The sequence below is a fragment of the Gossypium hirsutum genome, chromosome A11 (genome assembly GCF_007990345.1).
Source record: "Gossypium hirsutum isolate 1008001.06 chromosome A11, Gossypium_hirsutum_v2.1, whole genome shotgun sequence".
In the NCBI taxonomy this organism is placed as follows: domain Eukaryota; kingdom Viridiplantae; phylum Streptophyta; class Magnoliopsida; order Malvales; family Malvaceae; genus Gossypium; species Gossypium hirsutum.
This window is the reverse complement of record NC_053434.1, coordinates 14,518,804-14,524,133: the sequence shown is the minus strand read 5'-3', so window position 1 is coordinate 14,524,133 and position 5,330 is coordinate 14,518,804. Positions and strand designations below refer to the sequence as shown.

The following is a 5,330-nucleotide window of genomic DNA, read 5'->3' as shown; positions in this document are numbered from 1 at the left end:
CAAAATTTCGGGGGCCAAATTAGAAATAAAGAAAATTTAAATTGCAAAGCTCTAAAAAACGAAAGGGCTAAAGTGGAGAATAGCCCATTAATGAAAACACGCGGATCCTCTCCGGGTCGGGTCACGTGCGCGGGTCGTGTGCCTAAACGGCGCCGTTTTGGCGCCTAGGCTTGTGGCACAAAACCGTGCCGTTTTGGCCTTCCATAAAAGTTGAATTGTTTTTTAAATTTCATTATTCTCCTCAGTTTCAAAAAAAGGAAAAAAAAACCCTATTTTCTCTGAAGGGTTCCAGAATCCGGCCAGGGGACCGGTAAGCCTCCGCCGCACATGCCACCGCTGGCGCCGAAGGTAAAATTTCCTTTTTCTTTTTCTTTTTTTGTTTTCTTTCCCTTTTTTAGAAAAAAATGATAAGGAAAAAAATAATGATAATAATAATAAAATAAAACGGAAAAAAAAAACCAAAAGAGTAGAAAAAAAATAAAAGAACACCTTTAAAAATGTTTCTCTGCTTTGATTGCTCTCTAATAGCCTTTATAGCCTTTACAATGATTTTTGGAGGCTTTTATAGCCTTTTTACAACTGTTTTTTCATTGCAGGTGGCGTGGTGGACGTGAGCTCTAACGTGGAGGTGCGAGTGGTGCGGCGTTAGAGGTCCGAGTGGCGTGGGACACGGAGGCTGTTGGAGCGGCGGCTGTTGCAAGTTTCAGGGGCTAGGGTTTCCTAGGTTGGCTGAAAGTGTTAAGGTTTTGGGCCTTTTTGGGCTAGGTTTTATTTGGGTCATTTGGGGTTTGGGTTTAGTTGTGTTTGGGCTTCTATTTTTTGTATCTTGGGCTGTTAAAAGATATATACACTTTTATTTATGTCTATTTATTTGTGGGTCATGGGCCGGACAATTTTGGCCCATTACAATAAGTATAAATATATTGATAAATCCAACGATTGGATTGTTAAACTATTAATCTTATAACAAGTTACGAAAGAATATAAAACGACTTAAGTTTTACACTGATGAAAGTAAATCTCAATTATATGTTTATTTATTTTCTATTTGTTTTTTTTTCCTTCTCTCTATTCTTATGTATCAAATGACTAATGGCGAGTTTGAATGAGCGGTGCGTTTAGCTGCGGTTAATGTAAAACCAGCGGTAATGATAAAATGAGATACTATAACATAAGATAAAAAATAAACAAAACACATTACACACCCATAAATTACACTCTAAACAATAAATTTCCATTGTTTACTAGACTTTCAAAGAATTGATTCCAAATTTCCAATTGAAGCATATCAAAGTTTGGGAAAACTTTTATAAAGATGATAATGTTTTCTAAGCAAACTCATATAAACGTAAAATGCTAAATAATCAATTACGTGTAATATCACATAAGTAAAGTCATGAATTGGATGTCATTCCATGTTTGACAAAAAAAAATAATCATTAGTTCACGGTTTTTTTCTTTATATTTTCAGGATATCTGAATTTTTATTTTTTGCAACAGTGTGAGTGAGAATGAAAAAAAAAAGAGATAAGGATGAAACTGAAAAATCCACAAATATAACTTTTGTCATTTTACCTAAATAAACGTGGTTAAAATGTTATTTAAAGAATCTATCACAGAGCTTTTATTTAAATCGATAAATTGTCAAAAATTTCATATTAAGTATAAAATTATCCAAAGTAGAAGTGATACTGAAATTATCCTCTATATTCAAAACTTTTAATATTATTAAAAATGTATAATTACAGACTGAATATAATATTTAAATTCAGAACATAAAAATCTTAAACCAATCTTTATTATTAAGTATAAAAATACTATATTTCTTAAACTAAATATTGATAAACCAAATTGAGTGGAAATAATTAGTCATATATAAATGGAATGGTTCTAACTAATAATGTTGTAATGACAAAAAAAAAAAAAAACTTACCCTTGTCATCAAATCCATTCTTCCCCTAAATTAAAAAAAAGTCATAAATAGAATGTGTCCAAAACCAAGAAGAAGGTAGGAGTCACACCTCACTACTACGAACACAACTGTCGTTCTCATTGCTTCCCCACCAATAATTATCAATCCACTTCCCAATTTCCATAATAATGTCCGCACCACCTCTATTCAATTTTCTATATTTATATTTACATTATTTAAATTAATGGTGTACATATCAGTCCTAACAAAATTTTAGACTTGTTTAATAAGTTTGAATTCGACTCAAAAAAATAGGTTTAAGATTTTGCCTAAATCTGACCCAAATAACAATGCTAAAATCTTAGCCTAGTCCGACCTACTCGTATTAAAATTTTTATATTATTTTTTATATAAAAAATTTTAAAAATATATAATACATCAAAAAGACTAAAAATATTAAAATAAATATTTCCTAACAAATTGAAAATAAATTAAAAAAATTTTATACTTAAATAACACTAATATAGGTATAACTTAACAAACAAATGCTTATAAAATAATAGCAAAATTAAGAATAAAACAAGATGTATAATATCCAAATAATAACAAAAAAAATATAGCAACAAAATAGTGAAATGAGAGTTTTTTTACCCATATAATATAAAATAATAAAAAAAATGCCAAAATGGTACTAAGGCCAAATTATTGACGGGAATGGTATGGCCAGGGTGGTGCTGCCTATGGCAGTAGCGTGACCACCCTGGCGGCTGACAATTACAGTAAAAAACAGCTATAGTAAAAAAAGCTAAAAAAAAAGCTGAATCTGAAAAAAAAAGGCTAGAACTGGTGGTGTGCCTACCACAGGCGGCATCATTGGTGCCAGTGACAGAGGCAGCACCGGCCTCATGCAGTGCCCCTTTTGTTTTTTCTGTGTTTGGGACCATATATTATGGTCCCCAACTTCATTTCGGGAAGAAGACAAGAAAGAAGGAGAAGAAGAAGAAGGAGACGAAGGAGAAGGATTCGGTTGGTGAGGGAAAGAAAAAAAAAAGAGAAGGAGAAGAAGAGGGAGGGAAGGAAAAAGAAAGAAAAAGGAGAAAAAAAGGTTTATTTTTTTTAAAGTAATTTTAGTTGTTATTATTGTTGTTATTGTTCACTGATTTTGATTTAATTCAAATTTAATTTTTAAATTTATTTTTTTGCAAGGTGATATTTGGTTAAATAGAGATATTAAGGTATGTTTGCATTTATTTTATATTTTCATTCACATTCCTAATTTATTTTTAATTTTTATTGAAGTAAAAAACCTTATTTATGTTATATGCACGTTTTATTATTATTTTATGTAATATATTTGTTAAGTGTGTTTTAAGTTGATTAGATATATTTTTTATAAAATTTATTTGGCATGTAATATTTTGATTGTTTTATTTTATTTTATTTTTTATGTGATGGGGTTTAAATCTTTTAGAAAAATAGTAAAAATAATAAAAATATTTTTTTGGGGGAAAAGGTGATGGCGGGTTTTTTTACTAAAATAATATAAAAGTACGAAAATAGTAAATTTAAAAAAATAAAATCCGAAAATTTTAAAAATACAAACAAATGGCCAAAATCACGTTTATTTATTAAATTAATATAAAAAACACGAAAATAATACATTTGAAACATTATGTACTAAAATAATATAAAAAATAAAATACAAAAATAATATATTTTAAAAAATAAAATTTTAAAATTTTAAAAGTACAAACAAATGGCCAAAATCACGGTTATTTACTAAAAATATATAAAACCCCATGAAAATAATACATTTCAAACATTGTACTAAAATAATATTAAAAATTAAATACGAAAATAGTATATTTAAAAAATAAAATCTAAAATTTTTAAAAATACAAACAAATGGCCAAAATAACGTTTATTTACTAAATTAATATAAAAAACACGAAAATAATACATTATAAATATTATGTACTAAAATAATATAAAAAATAAAATATGAAAATAGTATATTTTTAAAAAATAAAATCTAAAAATTTTAAAAATACAAACAAAGGGCTAAAATCACGGTTATTTACTAAATTAATATAAAAAATATGAAAATAATACATTTGAAACATTATGTACTAAAATAGTATAAAAAATAAAATATGACAATAGTATATTTTAAAAAATAAAATCTGAAAATTTTAAAAATACAAACAAAGGGCCAAAATCAGGGTTATTTACTAAATTAATATAAAAAAACACGAAAATAATACATTTAAAACATTATGTACTAAAATAATAGAAAAAAATAAAGTATGAAAATAGTATATTTTAAAAAATAAAATCCGAAAATTTTAAAAATACAAACAAATGGCCAAAATCACAGTTATTTACTAAATTAATATAAAAAATATGAAAATAATACATTTGAAACATTATGTACTAAAATAATATAAAAAATAAAATATGAAAATAGTATATTTTAAAAAATAAAAATCCAAAAATTCAAAAAATACAAACAAAGGGCCAAAATCACGGAATAAAAAATTAAGAATATTGCAACATAAACCTTTCTTGTTTTCCCATCTTTTTAATTTAGAAAGGAATTTAATTAATTACATATTATAATATATTTTAAAATAATATTGAACAACCTATCATAACTTTAATTATTATTGCATCACTCAAATTATTACTATTAAATAAAAATTAATTTAAAATATATTGAACTGCATGCCGGGTATATTATATATATTATATTCTAAACCAAAATATTTTACTTATTATCATTTTAAAATAATAATAATATTTGTATTTAAGTTGGATATATTTATTTTTTTAATGTAGTATAGCCAAAAATATGTTGTCGAAAAAATTGTTTGCTATTTTTTTTTGCAATTAAAAGCAATATATAAAATTTAGTTATTCTAATAAATATTTAAAATCCATCAAATATTAAAATTAATAACCGAAATTTATTTTGAAATTGCAGGCATCGCAATGGCTTCATTGATCAAGAAGGATCTTCCTCACATATGTGACACTGTTAATAATATGGTAAAATATTGCTATTTGTTAATCACGGGTTCTATTAAAAAAAGATCTACGTAATTTAAGGAAAAAAATTATGTTACTATAACTATTTTCTGTAAGTTAACACTTTTAGGACTCCTACCGCGTATTAAGGGGCCGGGTGAATGGTTTAGGATATAGGCCAGAAGCACGACTAATGCCCTACTTGGAGCTAGCTGGATTCGAGTCAGCGGCATTGACCCGGAGGTTTGATTTGCGGTATGATTTGATATCCGCATTGGTCAAGCGTTGGCGCTCGGAGACCCACACATTTCATTTACCGTATGGGGACTGCACTGTCACTCTGGAGGATGTTGCATTGCACTTTGGGCTCCCAATCGACGCGGATGCCATC

The 5,330-nt window shown here is 27.3% G+C and overlaps 1 long non-coding RNA gene across 1 annotated transcript; it reads left to right on the top strand.

The window, feature by feature from the left end:
- The first annotated feature begins 231 nt into the window (after positions 1-231).
- Positions 232-931, top strand: LOC107923794 (uncharacterized). The gene is made up of 2 exons (XR_001691642.2): positions 232-348; positions 597-931. It is a non-coding gene; the product is annotated as an uncharacterized lncRNA (long non-coding RNA).
- Positions 932-5,330: the final 4,399 nt, after the last annotated feature.